Genomic DNA, 17,519 nt, shown 5'->3' on the forward strand with positions numbered 1-17,519 from the left:
TCCAGATGTTCCAGCTGGTTTTAGAAAAGGCATAGGAACCAGAGATCAAATTGCCAACATCTGATGGATCATCAAAGAAGCAAGAGTTCCAGAAAAACATCTACTTCTCCTTTATCGACTATGCCAAAGCTTTTGACTATGTGGATCACAACAAACTGTGGAAAATTCTGAAAGAGATGGGAATACCAGACCACCTGAACTGCCTCCTGAGAAATCTCTATGAAGTTCAAGAAACAATAGTTAGAAATAGACATGGAACAACAGACTGTTTCCAAACAGGGAAAGGAGTATGTCAAGGCTGTATGTTGTCACCCTGCTTATTTAACTTATATGAAGAGTACATCATGAGAAACGTTGGGCTGAATGAAGCACAAGCTGGAATCAAGATTGCCAAGAGAAATATCATTAACCTCAGATATGCAGATGACACCACCCTTATGGCAGAAAGTGAAGAGGAACTAAAGAGCCTCTTCATGAAAGTGAAAGAGGAGAGTGAAAAAGTTGACTTAAAGCTCAACATTCAGAAAACTAAGATCATGGCATCTGGTCCCATCACTTCATGGCAAATAAATGGAGAAACAATGGAAACAGTGAAAGACTTTATTTTGGGGGGCTCCAAAATCACTGCAGAGGGCAACTGCAGCCATGAAATTAAAAGATGCTTTCTCCTTGGAAGAAAAGTTATGACCAACCTAGATAGCATATTAAAAAGCAGAGATATTACTTTGCCAACAAATGTCCATCTAGTCAAGGCTATGGTTTTTCCAGTAGTCATGTATGGGTTTGATAGTTGGACTATAAAGAAAGCTGAGCACCAAAGAATTGATCCTTTTGAACTGTGGTGTTGGAGAAGACTCTTGAGAATCCCTTGGACTGCAAGGAGATCCAACCAGTCCATCCTAAAAGAAATCAGTCCTGAATATTCATTGGAAGTACTGATTTGATGCTGAAACTCCAATACTTTTGTCCCCTGATGCAAAGAACCAACTCATTGGAAAAGACCCTGAAGCTGGGAAAGATTGAAGGTGGGAGGAGAAAGGGATGACAGAGGATGAGATGGTTGGATGGCATCACCGACTCAATGAACATGAGTTTGAGTAAACTCCAGGAGTTGGTGATGGACACAGAGGACTGGAGTGCTGCAGTCCATGAGGTCACAGAGTCAGACACAACTGAGCAACTGAACTGAACTGAGCATCCTTCCCTTCCCTTCAGCTGACCACTTTCTCTGTTTTCCAGCTTCTGCTCAGCCCAGTGACCATTCCTCTTCCTTTGGGAGGCATTTTTTCATCCTCTGGTCCCCAGATCTCTGTGCCTGTCTCTAGTAGAGGGCTTCACACTGTTTGGTATTGGTTAGAATATTTATCTACATCCTCCAACCTAACAGCAGAAGCTTAAGGGCAAGTCTTTGTTCTGTTCATCTTTATATCCCTCATGCCAAGCACAAAGCTCATCACATAAAAAGATTACAATAGCTTGTGGATTATTTCAGTTAACTAAAACCTTTCTTGAGCTTCACAATTGTTGCCATTCAAGAACAAATAGTTGAAAATCTCGGAAGACACATGACTAGTCAACAAAATTTACTCCTCCAAAATGAACCGCCAACGATAAAAACTACATCAAGTTTTATAATTATCACAACTGATTGGATATTAAAATTATGCATCAGCCAGTAGCTTTCTTCTACATTGTGCCAAATAACTGATTTGATAGTGTTGTTTAAACTGTTCTATTGTCCAATACTTTCAAGGCAGCTGAGTTAGAGGAGCAGCTGCTTGAGTTTCATGTAGGTTCAACCTTTGTGAAGTGTTGACTTATTTCACTGAGTTACTATAACTCATTCTGTTAAGCATATTGTTCAACATCTACTTTAGGATAAGCACAGATTCCATACCAATTGTTCTTCAAGTGTATCCCATGGACCATCTTCATCTAAATCACCTGAGGATCTTGCTAAAATCCAGATTCTTGCATTCCATCCTAGAAGTCCTAATCCAAAACCTCTAGAAGCAGGGCCTGGGTATCTGCATCTGTAAAAAGCCTCTTATCAGTATTTATTCAACCTAAACTTTGAGAGTCATTGGTCTACATTTTGGACAGTCCCACAGAAAGCAAAAGAAAAAGACCACAGAGTGGAGGGATGAGAGAGTGAGGGAGGTCCATGGGGAAGAAAGGGAAATATATTATTTAGGTATAGGATCAGCTGCTACAGTAAGGAGACCCAAGACAAACAGAGTTTATTTCTGTTTCACACGATGGTCTGGGAATAGGCAATCCAGAGCTCACGTGGTGACATCGAGGTGTCAGGGACCCAGGATTCTGCTACCCTATTGCCCTGTCATTCTGCGAGCCTTTCTCTCATCTGCATGGTCTAAGGTGATTCACTGCCTCATCCTCATCCCACCAAGGTGACTGAGGGTGCTTCCCCTTAAAGGCATAGCCAGAAGGTACATTCATAACACCTGCGTCCATTCCAAGACTTACGCATGCAGCTTCACCCAACCACAAAGGAGACTGAGAAGCACAGTGGGTTCAGCAGAGACCTGTGTGCCCCACTTAAAAATGTTCTATAAAAACTGAGAAAGGGGAAATAGATAATGAGGTCAACTCGCAGTTTCTGCCACCTTGGAGAAAGACGAAGAAGAGACAGGGAAGAGCTAGGAGAGGCGGTCGAAGGGAATGAAAAGCTATAAAACCAACTGTAAGTTTTCTAAAACATTCTCCATCCTTCAAACCGCAGCCAGATACATGTGCTTACAGTCTGGTGTTCCTGATTTTCTGAGCTTCTTTAATCACGGCTGTCGTATTCACTTTCACTCACACCCCTCTAGCCTTGGTTTTGGACATTGACTTTGATTGGATAATGATCTGCTGCCAACAGGCACAAGTAGCTTATCCAAGTTCTCTGCTTTATATTAAAAGTCATGGGCTTGAGGACGAATTTTAAGTAGTACTGTGTCCTTGTTTGTGGTTAAAGATGGCACTGTCCGATAATCCAAGAATGGTACTCTTTCTCTATGAATAGTGTCCCTCAAATTGGGCAGTGCTGTGACCCTGCGCTTGGTGAACTGAATTTCCGGGTGAATAACAATCTCAACTTTGACATGGAATCTCCTCTTTGGTTTGTCATCTGGCTGAGGGAGGAACTGTAAGCACGAAGGGACCAGTTTGGGGGTTATTTCTACACTCAGGGTATGTTTCTTGCAGAGTAAGAACTGCCATGGCCTCGTGCCCAGAATACTGACCTGTGAAGAACAACCCCACCATCCTTTCATGAGCCTAAGATGAACCACATGACATCCATCCCACAGATCAGACCTCAGGTCAGGTCTTAACTGCTTTTGGACAATGGCCATTTATATGATTTATGGAGCAAAGACTAGGCACAATGCAATCCTCAGGATATGTTAGAAAGTTAGAGGGTATTTCTAAGCATGAAAATATGCAACATTTCAGGGGTAATGTCATAAAAAGAAGCATCGGACCAATAGATCACTGTCTCCATGCAACTGTAATCTCTAAAAATAACTTTAGCTCTCATTTCTGAGAATGAGAGAGAAACTCTAGAAGTTCCACTCATGTTTTTTAGGAGGCCATATGTAACCTAACTTTTCCAAAACTGAACTTAAATATAATCTAATTAGAATTACATTCCACCAGGACATTTCAGTATGGATTCAGATCCACAAAGCAAAGGAAAAGATAACGTGGTTTTATTCCAAAGCGCAGCCTTAAACACGTGGCAACACTCATCATTCTCAAAATTCCCAGTTGCTTCGTTTGCTCCCAAGAGTCAAGTGGCTTCTATAAGAAAATTACATGCGGTCAGAAAATTACAGGAGGCCTGCTTCTTAGGAAGTAATGATCCATTCATTTGATAATTTGCTAAATGCTTACTCTTTCCACTCGTCATTTTTTCCTTCTTGGTTAGCGCATCATGCACATTGTAATGAGAGATAAAGAAATGGAAACACTCCTAGAAAAACAGGCAAAAATAAGAACCAAAAAAATAAGATATACAAAATGTCTTTAAAAATAAACTTCTTATTTTTAAAAATGCTTTTTCGGAAAAGCATTAGAGGAGAAGCCTAAATGTATTAGGACAGCCCCATAGACAGTGGTTTTCAGATGGGGATGCCGTATGCCCTCATCCCTGGAATTGATACCACGGAAAAAGGACACTGGGGAAAAACGACATTGAGCACAGTTTCAAGTTGGCATCTGATTGTGGACAATTCCACCCTGTCTCCAGAGGCTTCTGTAGTATTCCAACTCTGGTCTTGGAAATGTGTATCTATAAGACACACTGCTGTGCAGGCTATTGTTTTAGAGGTGAATCCTTGCATTTAGTTGTCCCGAGGTTGACATTCTCATGGGTTAGCTATGCTTGCCAGTTTTTCCCTTCTCACTGGCCACATTTCAGCTTTCACCAGAACCTGGGGCTGTGGCAGTGGAGAGCGAAGAGCAGCCGAGCATTACCCTTGCCGCTCTGCCTGCTGCTACGTGGCAAGGAGAAGGCTGGAACTGAAAGCCAGAAAGACTTTCCACTATGAAACACAAGATAAGCCCAGGGATGTCCTCTCGTGCCTGCGGAATGTAGCCAGTTCTCATGTGTCCACGGAGCAGCCATGCCAGGTGAACTCGAGTGGGGAAAACCGGGCTGGTTCGTAGAGGGCTTGATGTATTACAATAGCTAGGATTTTCAGTATGTCAGCTCTTTTTGGTGTGATTTAATACAGCTTAGTTGAAAGGAAAAATAGAAAATCTATATGAACAGTTTCCAGCTGTCGGCTCTAATTTCCCATGACGGCCCATGACAAGGAACTCGCAGCACGACTGGATCAGAAAGGGGCTCGTTGGAATTTGTGCTCCCTCTTTCTCTTTCTTTTCACTCTTTCTCAACATTCCTCAGAAACGTATCCAATTTTCAGGCCAAGCAGGATGGGGAAAACGACCATTTACACTGCAAGGCGTCTAAAAGTATTGTACACTAATTTCAACATTCTAGGAAAGTAACTGTAGGTTATTCCAATATTAATAGAAGAAAGGAAGCATTTCTTCAAAGATAACCCATCTGCTCATACTCTATGCATTTCTCATCTTAGATGAAAAGTTTCCATTCTTCTCCTGAAACAGATTCCTTATAAAGCTGGAAAGTCAGCTGACATTGTGTTTTAATGAACTTCTCTTTTGAGTTTCTAGAGAAGAGACTGGAGCACAGAGAAATACTCATTCTCTAGGCTGTAAGATCAGAAAAGGAAGGCCATGGTCTATTCTTCACTGTTGAGTACCTAGCTCATTGCCCAACACATAATAGTTTAGTAAATTTTTTGCTGTATGTTAATTGACTCTTTCCAATGGATAAGTCAGTGTTTCTGCCACTCCCCAGTACTCCAAACTCTAACAAAGATCTTATTCCAGAGTTTTTCAGTATAGCTTTTCTTCTCACCAGTAGCTTTCTCTTACTCACCCAAAGGTCAGCGTTCTCCTGAGCCCAAAGGTTCAGCTTAGTGACAGAGCACAATGGCTTTGAAGTCTGACAGATATGTTCAACCATGTGGTTCTGCCAGTTCTAGTGTGGTTCAGCAAATTACTTAATTTCACTGAGTCTCATTTTCCCCACTTTTAAAGCATTCTAATTATTTTACAAGGTTATCTATGTCTTAAATAAAATAATATTTATAGATCAGCAAAGTGCCTGACACACAATAATCTATTTATGATGACTACTTTGGTCATAATTAGTGTCATCTACATGAAACTTCAAAATAATCCTAAGGCATGCCTTATAAGTTAAATATTGTTGCAAATCTAATTGAGAAGTTTTCTTGTTCATAAACTATATAAGCTTTTTTACTGTACAATGCCAAGGGAAAGTTGCCTTCGTTTTTGTGCATACTAAAGTTTGCTGTTTCACAGGACTTCCCTGGTGGTCCAGTGGTTAAGACTTCACACTTTCAAAGCAGGGGGTGGAGGTTTAATCCCTGGTTGGGGAACTAAGATCCCACATCTGGCATGACACAGCCAAAAAGTAAAAAGTAGTTTTAAAAAGTATGCTGCTACTTGGATGCACATTTCTCTAGAGCTTTCTTAAGTAGTCTATACAATGCCTTAATGTGCCAGTTCAGTTCAGTTGCTCAGTCGTGTCCGACTCTTTGCGACCCCATGAATCGTAGCACACCAGGCCTCCCTGTCCATCACCAACTCCCAGGGTTCACTCAGACTCACATCCATTGAGTCAGTGATGCCATCCAGCCATCTCACCCTCTGTCGTCCCCTTCTCCTCCTGACCCCAATCCCTCCCAGCATCAAAGTCTTCACATGAGGTGGCCAAAGTACTGGAGTTTCAGCTTTAGCATCATTCCTTCCAAAGAAATCCCAGGGCTAATCTCCTTCAGAATGGACTGGTTGGATCTCCTTGCAGTCCAAGGGACTCTCAAGAGTCTTCTCCAACACCTTAATGTGTACATCCCTCTAATACAGACTAGCTGTTACAGACTAGCTGAAAGTCTGTGACTTTCAAGTTTTTATTCCCTGCTCATATTCAGCAATGCATTTGCTGCATGCTGTGGTCACTGATTGTGGTCAGAGACCACAAAATACAATGGAGAAAGCAGCATACATTCGTGTGGATTTGCATTGCAATAAATGTAGAGTATGGAGAGATAAGATCAGAGCTCTTCTAGAAGCTTCCATGCCTGTGGCATGGTTAAAGTGATGCACACAAATTTAAAGATTCTTTCTCCTTGGAAGGAAAGCTATGATCAACCTAGACAGTATATTAAAAAGCAGAGACATTGCTTTGTCAACAAAGGTCCACACAGTCAAAGCTATGGCTTTTCCAGTAGTCATGTACAGATGTGAGAGTTGGACCATAAAGAAGGCTGAGTGCAAAAGAATTGATGCTTTTGAACTGTGGTGTTGGAGAAGACTCTAGAGAGTCCCTTGGACTTCAAGGAGATCCAACCAGTCAATCCCAAAGGAAATCAGTCCTGAATATTCATTGGAAGGATTAATGCTACAGCTGAAACTCCAATACTTTGGCCACCTGATGCGAAAAGCCAGCTCATTAGGAAAGACCCTGATGCTGGGAAAGATTGAAGGCAGGAGGAGAAGGGGATAACAGAAGATAAGATGGTTGGATGGCATCATCGACTAAATGGACATGATTTCGGACAAACTCCAGGAGATAGTGAAGGACAGGGAAGCCTGGCATGCTGTAGTCCATGGGGTCGCAAAGAGTCAGACATGACTTAACAGCTGAACATCAACAGCAAAGCAGAGACTCTTTCACCTCAGGCATCAGGGAGAGCTAAAAAGGAAACAAGTTATTCCCTTCAAAGGATTTGAGAAGAGAATCACACAGCAATCAGAGGTAGTACCACTACATGAACAGCATGCAGGAAATGCATTGCTGAACGTGAGCAGGGAATAAAAACTTGAAAGGGTAAGATAGATAGTAGAGTGCTTTCAGCCATTCTCCCAATTAAGTAACTGAACTGCAATGGTTTGAGCTAATCTAAAATCAATAACAATTGGCACATGATCTAGATTCTGAAAATCAGAGGTGAGATGCTATACATCTCATTTTCTCTCTCTCTCCAACCCCAAGTCCCACTGACAGGAAAATGAACCCCATGTGCTTTCCTCCAGCACTTGAACCACTCTGAATGGTCCTCAAATTTGTGTTTGATGTCTCTCCTTCTAACCCCAGTTCCATAAATGCCTCTTTCCTTTTGGATGTTTCATGAAGATCTTACAACCATCATAAGCAAATCCTATATTTATTCATGTTTTTTTTTAAATTTAGGTTAAATCTTAATCATTTGTAACTTGTGAAACAGTCTGGAATTTGTGTTCTGAATCAATAACTGGCCAGCTGCATTAATTGAGCTCTTCCTGTTAAATTTCATAGTGTTGAAGCCTCCAAAACAGGTCTACAAATGGACTCATTCTTTTATCTTGCATTCATCTGCCCTAAATCATCCTACTTCCAGCCAGAACACAACCTTCCTGCTTTCAAAAGTTTTCAATTTTGGCCTCATTTTTCCCCATCCTTGGGGGTGGAGGCTGAGAGCAGGAGGAGCCGTCTATGTCCTCTATGATCTACAAACTCAAAAAGGCTAGATGAGGAAGCAGCCAGCGTAGGCTGAGCCTTCCCTGCAGAAGGCCCTCCGGAAGGATCAGAGCTGAGGGAGGGCAAAGGTGTATGCCTGGGCCAGCCCTCTAACTCCACACACACCTGCACCCACTCTTTAAATGCATAAGGACCCGCCCATTCCTACTCTCAACTCTGAAATAGTAATGGAGCATCTGTAAGTGCCAATCACTGCTTTGCATCAGATGATGGAGATAAAGCAGTAAGCCTGCCCATATGGGGCTTGCACTCTAGAGGGGTCTGTTTCTTGGCCGTGAGAAAAAGGAATCTGAAAAACAGAGCTTTCTGTTGGGGCACCATATATTTTTCAACCTTTCTACAAGTTCTTAATTGCCAATCTAATTTCTAAGCCAAATTCCATTCCTTCTACTCAAAATGGCATGGCCGGTCTGACCACCAAATACCAAGAGGCTTCCTTGACTATTCCAGCACGTTGTTGGCCAAAGAAAGCAAGCTGCTTCAAAATGACATGGCAAAACACGTAGGGTGATTTTAATCAATTCTTTCAGCCAATTTCAAAGGTATTTATCACGAAGTAGCACAACCTAGCTAAAATATGTCTTTAAACACAAAGAGTGCTTTGTTTCTAAACCTTCCAGAAATAAAGGGAGCACCCAGACACTGTGCCTGTTTTGTAAGTTAAAGTGAAAAAATATGACACGGAAACTCATAGTTGATATCTCTTCAGAAGAGAAATTCATCAGCAAGGTAATAATTCCCAGTAGTTACACAAAGAAACCACAGTCTTCAGAAAAGCCAAATGACAGAGGATGGAATACCGGGAGCAGCCCACATAATTACTCATGATAGATAACTGTATTAAAAATTCAATATAAATTATTGTGGGCATTAGAGTTTTGGCACCAGATGAAAAAAATGCTTTATGTTACTTAAAAGTTTCCATAACTGCCCTAAATTTGGCTCCATTGAAAGTAAGTCTATCCTGAGTAAATATAAAGCATTTATTATTTGAAGTATTGCTTTCAATACAACTGTAAATTTTAAAGGATCTCTTGAATTTGCTAAAAGTTTCTATATGGCATTGATCTTTTAGAAAAGTAGTAAAAATGGATACAAAGAACTGAATTTTAAACAAGGCCTCAAGGAAGATTAAGTTAGTATATGAAAATCTCTCACTGAATCACAATAAAACACACAAATCAATTCCAGATGATCTTTAATCTAAATATAAGAGAGGGAAAAATAAATCTTTTTAAAAATATAAGAGAACATCTTCATGACCTTGAAGTAGGCAAGGATTCCTTAAATAGCACACAAAAGAACTAACCTCAAAAGGAAAAAAAAAAGATGAATTAGATCATATCAAAATTAAGAATTTCTATTCATCACTGTTAAGAGAGTGAAAGGGCAACCCACAGAGGGGAAAGAGGCTTGCAATAAAAACTCCAACCAATAACACAGACCCAGAATAAATAAAGAATTCCTACAACTCAATAAGAAAAGGAAGACAACCCAACAGAAAAATGAACAAAAGACTTTAACACAGACTTCACATTAAAAGATATCCAAATGACCAATACACTTATGGAAAGGAACTCAACTTCATTAGCCACTAGGAGAAGGTGAATTAGAACTACAAGGAGATAACCTTCGTTTTCACACTGTATGGCTGAAATTTAAAAGAAGGAAGCTAACACCAAGTGGAGCAACTGGCATTCTCAAAATTCTTTGGCACTATCAGCTAAGCAAAGATTTTCAAAGTGTGGTCCCTGGACCTGGAGCTTTTCAGAAGTACAAATTCTCTGGTCTCACCCCAGACCTACTGAATCAGAAACCTCAGGTGAGTCCCAGGGATCTGTGGTTGAACAAGCCCTCCTGGTGATCTGATTCATGTGAAATTTTGAGAACCACTGCGCTAAAGTTGAACACACGCATACCTTGTAACCCAGAAATTATACTCTTAGAGGTAACAGAAATGTGTACAAATATTTCTCAGAAAACCTGTACAAGAATGTCCACATAGCACCACCTATAATAAACCCAAACTAGAAACTAGCTAAAAGCCCATCACTGGTACAATGGATAAGTAATCTGTGATTTCATCACTTCATAGAAATCCATACAGCAGTGAGGGTGAGCAGTCTACAGTTTCATGCAACAATTCAGATGAGTAAAAGAAACCAACGTGAGGCAAAGCATCCTATATGATTCCATTTATATAAGCTACAAAAACAGGCAAAACCAAATCTGCAAAGAAATGCTTATACTTTGGAGAGAGCGGTGGATAGAAACTAGACAGGGGCTGGAGGAAGGTATCTGGAGGCAGTTAAGCTTCTGTTTCTTTATCAAGTGTTGGTTACACTAGCGTTCAGTTTATGAAAATTTACTCATGTTGTAATATTCATTATAGACTTGCAATATGGGTATTCCTGTGTCTTTGCAAAAAGGTTATTTTCAGTTCAGTCCCTCAGTCGTGTCTGACTCCTTGCCACCCCATGGACCGCAGCATGCCAGGCTTCCTTGTCCGTCACCAACTCCTGGAGCTTACTCAAACTCACGTCCATTGAGTCGATGATGCCATCCAACCATCTCATCCTCTGCTGTCCCGTTCTCCTCCTGCCTTCAATCTTGCCCAGCATCTGGGTCTTTTCCAATGTAAAAAAGGTTATTTTAGTTTAATTAAAATGTTACTTTCAAGTTGCCTAGGTGAGAATTAGTTCAGGTAGAGGATTTTCATTGGAAAAAGCTTTGTTGTTGTTCAGATGCTCAGTTGTGCCCGACTCTTTGAGATCTCATGGACTGCAGCACTCCAGGCTTCCCTGTCCTTTACTATCTCCCAGAAAAAGTTTAGGATGTTAAAGAATAAGGAAGAACATCAAAAGTAATAGTCCACTCTGAGGAAGAGTTATCAACATGGCATCAGGAGCAGCTTGGGGAGGAAGATACAGGATCATACACCACAATGAAAGCTTCCCCGGATGGCTGCATATAGGTGCTAAAATTGGTCCCTGGGGTCATGCCGGGCAGTAGACACTCACCAGTGGGTGTAGCTCTTTGTAAATCTAAAGCTTTAATAATTAAAGTGTAAGCACTATATTTCCATATCCCTTAACAGCATTGGCATTTTCAGTGGTCGTGGTTGCACTCACCTACCCATCAGTCAGGGTAAGCAGCCATCCTGTGAGCAAAGTGGAAATGGTCAGACACATTAACTAGTTGATGTTTGCTTATGATTGAAGCTTGTTAATTCTTTACTGGCTGAGTCAGTGGATTTTTAAAAGACAAAGAATGTTCTCATCTCCATCACAGCAAAGCCTTCATTTCCCCCCCGCCGCCCTGCCCCTGGCCGAACTCTCTTTTGAGTAGTTTCTGGGCTGTGGTTTAGACATGAGTCAAGTCTGGTGTTTACCAACAGGGATGTTGATCTTGGTCAATTACATCACTTGGGTAACTCATATGAGCCACACAGCTATATTTTTTCCCTTAAAAAAAAAATGTTCTCTCATTTTAGTTTGTTTTTTTTTAAGGTGATTTGCTTACGTGATTAGAAACTCAGAAATTACAAAGGGTCATATGGAAACATGTGTGTGTGCTAAGTTGGTTCAGTCACACCTGACTCTGCAACCCTATGGACTATAACCTGGCAGGCTCCTCTGTCCATGGGATTCTCCAGGCTAGAATACTGGAGTGGGTGGTCACATCCTTCTCCAGAGAATCTTCCCAACTCAGGAATCAAACCCATGTTCCCTGCATCGGCAGATAGACTCTTTACCACTAAGCCATCTGGGAAGCCCATTATATAGATGTTGTTCCACATTATGTGTCTGCCTAAAGACAGATTCCTTATTACTCAGCATTCAGTTAGAAAGAAATTCCAGATGTACAGAAAAATTGCAAAAATATCACATTGAACTTATAACAATATTTTGTTATACATTTCTTCAGCATTGCAACTCACTGACCATTTTATACAGAGAGACACATCTTTCTTCTGCATCCTAAGAAAGTAAGAGGATCTGGGTATTTGAAGGTAATTAAAAACAAAATTCAACAGCAGCCTGTAGGAGGGAAAGAAACACAGAAGAGGGATGCTAAAGAGCCCCAGTGACAGCCAACCTCATGTGGCTACTCGGAGGTGGCAAACTTTTCCTATAAAGGACCATATCATGGCTAAGATGGTAAAGAATCTGCCTGAATGCAAGAGACCCAGGTTCAACCCTTAAGTTGGGAAGATCCCTTGGAGAGGGAAATGGCAACCCATGCCAGTATTCTTGCCTAGAGAATTCCATGGAGAGAGTAGCCTGGTGGGCTACAGTCCATGAGGTCACAAAGAGACTTTCAATTTTTTCAGTATATATGTTAGACTTTACAGTCCATTCAGGCTCAAACACAGTATTCTACTCCGGCGTTGTAGCATGTAAGTAGCCATAGATAATACATAATGACTGTGATCTACAGTCATTCACAAAGCTATTTACAAAAACTGTTAGAGGGCTTGGTGTAACCCACTGGCCGTAGTTTCCCAAACTCTGCTCTTAAAAGTGATATGACAATGATTCTGTTTAAGGAGATCGGCCCCTAGACTCACTCCAAATGTAGAAAAACAGGTTCAGCTATCCAGAATCAACCCATAAGCTCTAGTTGCTGGCCACTGACCTCAGACAATTAGACTGTCATTCTCAGTGTTAAATCGAGTTGCATTGTTCTTCCTAAAGCACTTCTAATACCTACTTCTTCTTTATGACTACACCAAAGCATTTGATTGTGTGGACCACAACAAACTCTGGAAAATTCTGAAAGAGATGGGAATACCAGACCACCTGACCTGCCTCTTGAGAAACCTATATGCAGATCAGGAAGCAACACTTAGAATTGGACATGGAACAACAGACTGGTTCCAAATAGGACAAGGACTACGTCAAGGCTGCATATTGTCACCCTGCTTATTTAACTTATACGCAGAGTACATCATGAGAAACGCTGGGCTGGAAGAAGCACAAGCTGAAATCAAGATTGCAGGGAGAAATATCAATAACCTCAGATATGCAGATGACACCACCTTTATGGCAGAAAGTGAAGAAGAACTAAAAAGCCTCTCGATGAAAATGAAAGAGGAGAGTGAAAAAGTTGACTTCAAGCTCAACATTCAGAAAATGAAGATCATGACATCTGGTCCCATCACTTCATGGCAAATAGACGGGGAAACAGTGGAAACAATTACAGATTTTATTTTGAGGGGCTCCAAAATCACTGCAGAGGGCAACTGCAGCCATGAAATTAAAAGATGCTTTCTCCTTGGAAGAAAAGTTATGAGCAGCCTAGACAGCACATTAAAAAGCAGAAAGACCTTGCCAACAAAGGTCAGTCTAGTCAAAGTTATGGTTTTTCCAGTAGTCACGTACGGATGTGAGTTGAACTATAAAGAAAGCTGAGTGCCAAAGAATTGATGCTTTTGAACTGTGGTGTTGGAAAAGACTCTTGAGAGTCCCTTGGACTGCAAGGAGATCTGACCAGTCCATCCTAAAGGAAATCATCCCTGAATATTCATTGGAATATTCACTGGACTGATGCTGAAACTGAAACTCCAATACTTTGGCCACTTGATGCAACGAACTGACTCATTTGAAAAGACCCTGATGCTGGGAAAGATTGAGGGCAGGAGGAGAAGGGGATGACAGAGGATGAGATGGTTGGATGGCATCACCGACTCAATGGACATGAGTTTGAGTAAACTCCGGGAGTTGGTGATGGACAGGGAGGCCTGGCATGCTGCAGTCCATGCAGTGGCAAAGAGTTGGACACGACTGAGCGACTGAACTGAAAGCACTTCAGGTGTGCACTGCAATCAAGTGTCTCTGTTAGATGCTGGCATTGGCATTGTCCCTGAATGGTCCTCAGCGTACCCACACAGGTGAGTAGGAGTAGCGAGTCCGCCTGAAGGCAGGCATCCATTGAGTCTATAGGTTTGCAGTGGATAAGAGTTCATCTGCCGATGCAGGGGACACAGGTTCGATCCCTGGCCTGGGAAGACTCCACAGAGCAACCAAGCCTGTGCACCACAGCTACTGAGCCCACCACCGTAGAGTCCAAGCGCAGCAACCATTGAGCCCAGGTGCCGCAGCTAATGAAGGCTGAGTGCCTCGAACATGTACTCCACAACAAAAGGGGCCGCTGCAATGGAGAGCCCCAAAGAGCAGCACCTGCACGGCCAGCTACAGAAGGCCCGCGCTAGGCAACGAAGACCCAGCATGGCTGAACGTGCAAAGAGATGAGCTGCCCTCTGGATTCTATGGCTTCTCGCAAACATCCAACTCTGTCTTACTCTGGCTCTTTTAAAGATAATGTGTCTTTTTTTTCTCTAGCCAGTTTTACAATTTAAGATTTTACTTTGGTTTTCAGCAGTCTTAATATGATGCACTTCTATTTGTATTTCCATTACGCAAGACTCCAAGAATTTCAAATTGTCAGCCATTATCACTTTGAAAATTTCTTCCACCCTATTTTCTTCCTCCATTGTTCATGGAATTCAATTATATGTATATATGATCTTTTAGCTTATCTCATATGGCAGCGATCCCCAACACTTCTGGCACCAGGGACCAGTTTTGCGGAAAACAATTTTTCCACAGATCAGGAGTGGTGGGGGATGATTTGGGGATGATTCAAGCACATTGCATTTATTGTGCATATTATTTCTAGTCTAATGCCTCCTCTGTTCTGACAGGAGGTAATGATTCATGACCCAGGGTTTGGGGACCCCTGCCATACCTGTCTTTTCTTAAGTCTGAACTTGAATGCTATTGGCTTGCCTTCTAGTTCACTAGTTCTGTGTTCTGCTATGTCCAATCCACTGCTAAGCTCCATATATTCTTAATTTCAGATGTTGTACTTTCCCATTGTAGAATACCCACTTTATTTTTTATGATTTCAATTTTTTGGTAAAATTCTCCATCTTCTTAACTCATTTGTTCTCTATTTCTAAGCATATTAATCATGAGTGTGTGCATGCTCAGTAGTTAAGTCATGTCCAACTCTGTGATTCTATGGACTGTAGCCAGCCAGGCTCCTCTACCCATTGGGATTCTCCAGGCAAGAATACTGGTGTGGGTTGCCACGATATCCTCCAGGGGATCTTCCCGATTCAGGGATCAAACCCACATCTCTTATGCTTCCTGGTTTGGCAGGCAGGCCGTTTACTAGTAGCACCACCTGGGAAACCAGTTTTAAAGTCTTGGTTGCTAATTCCAAGGCCATCTTGGAGTTAGATGTGAGTTACGTTCTATTAGGGCTTCCCAGGAGGCGCTACTGGTAAAGAACCCGCCTGCCAATGCAGGAGACACAGGAGATGCAGGTTTGATCCCTGGGTCAGGAAGGTCCTCCGGGGGAGGTCATGACAAGCCACTCCAGTATTCTTGCCTGGAGGATCCCATGAACAAAGGAGCCCGGTGGGCTTCAGTCTAAAGCATCAGACACAACGGAAGTGATTTAGCATGCAGTCATATGAAGGACTGGTCAGTCAATCCAATAATGGGTTAAGCTGGAAATGAGCAAAGTTTTAGTTTAAGCAAGACTCATACTCCTGCTTTATCTTTACTTCAAGGGCATGGACATTCTAGCTTTTTATAGAGATTCTGATGGGGCCTTTGTCTCTTCTGCCTTGAAAGATTCTGCATTTCAGTCTTGCCCTTCAGAAGAATTCAACTTAGCTCTCTCCTCCCATCCAATGGGGCCTCAAAATTTGAAAATGTCTTCCTGGGGAGACTAGCCAATGTTTGTTGAAAGCCCTCTCCTTCTAGGGAAGGATCTTTGTCTTTCACCCCATATCCAGAATTGGCAAACGATTACAGAGGGGTGAGGGATAGTTAATGATTGCCAGCTCACCCTAGAAGGAGTCTCTCCTTGAAAGTTTAGTTTATCTAGTCCTCATTGCTATTCTAGTTGTCTGGTGCCTATAAAAATAGGCTCCTCTAAATTTATTATAATTATCTGTTTCTAACTGTTGCAGCAAGAGCATTGATCAAGAACTTCTACATTCTACATAAGAAAAGTCCCTTTTCCTCCTTTTAACAGGTGAAGTAATTGGTGACTTAAATGATGCTTGCTAAAACCCCCCAAATTTTTCATTAGTAAGAGAAGAAACTAGAATAAAAAGAGAGTGTAAGCAACGTGATTATTAGACTTTATGTAAACTTTAAATTGTGTTTATCTCCTCCTCAAGTAAAAAGAACATTTCACTTTGTATAAGAACCACTTCTTATAGACAGATCGAGTTGACAGAGTTTAAATCACAATGTCTAGTTCAGATTCATTTTAATCATTCCACTTATATAAACCACAAATCAAAATAAGGTGATTGGGACAGAGGAGAATCATTTGCCTACCAGTTTCATTCTTGTGATTAAGACATGTTTGTAATAAATTATTTGGTTTTCTTTGGGATAACATTGAATCATATTTCCTTACCTCCAATCAGAATAAGCTTCATACTGATATAAGAGAAAAAGAACCGATTGTGGGGAAAAAAAAAAAAACAACTGGAAAGCAGCCATTTATAATCAAGTGCTCCTATTTATAGAAAGGTGCTAGATATGATGACTGCAAAAACTGCCTCCAAGCAATTCCAGGTACCAATTGCTGCATTAAGGAAGACAGAGAGATAAGAAATTACATCGCATTCTGTGCACAAATCTAATGAAGGTGGCATAGAAATGTGAGTGCTGAGAATTCACCAAGCACTAAGAAAAACTGATTTCTGACATGGTCCTGCCAGCCCTTTATTCTAGGAATACAAGAGCCCTGGAGAGTCAATCAATGGTTCTTCTGGTGTAAAAATGAGAGAGGGCCTTATCCCATGCAGGTCATGGGCTAGATGACATTTGCCTTAGTTTCCAGCTCCTTTCCACCTCCATGGCTACTCGCCCTTTACAGAACCACCTGACTGATGTCTTCTTTGTCACGAAGTGCACAGGTGCATCACTTTAAGGGTATATTATGACCTTCACCTTCCTAGACTGGCCACTGCCCTCTCCTCCCACCCCATCACTATGTTCATGTAACTATGTTTTTAGACGCTTGCAAGGATAGAGGGGGCTTCCCTAGTGGCTCAAATGATCACGAATCTGCTTGCAGTGTAGAAGACCTGGGTTTGATCCCTGGATCTGGAAGATCCCCTGGAGAAGGGAATGGCTACACATTCCAGTGTTCTTACTTGAAGAATCCCACGGACAGAGGAGCTTGGCAGGCTACAGTTTCTATAGTAAGATGAGAGGCATTTTAAGACCTTTCTATCCTAACAGGGAGGCACAGCTCACGTTACATAATACGCAGGCCGATGCTGGTCAGAGCAATTGAGGAAATGATGATTTTTCTCATAGGATGGGCTGGGAGAACAATGGTA

Source organism: Ovis canadensis, chromosome 1 (genome assembly GCF_042477335.2).
Source record: "Ovis canadensis isolate MfBH-ARS-UI-01 breed Bighorn chromosome 1, ARS-UI_OviCan_v2, whole genome shotgun sequence".
NCBI classification, from domain to species: Eukaryota; Metazoa; Chordata; class Mammalia; order Artiodactyla; family Bovidae; genus Ovis; species Ovis canadensis.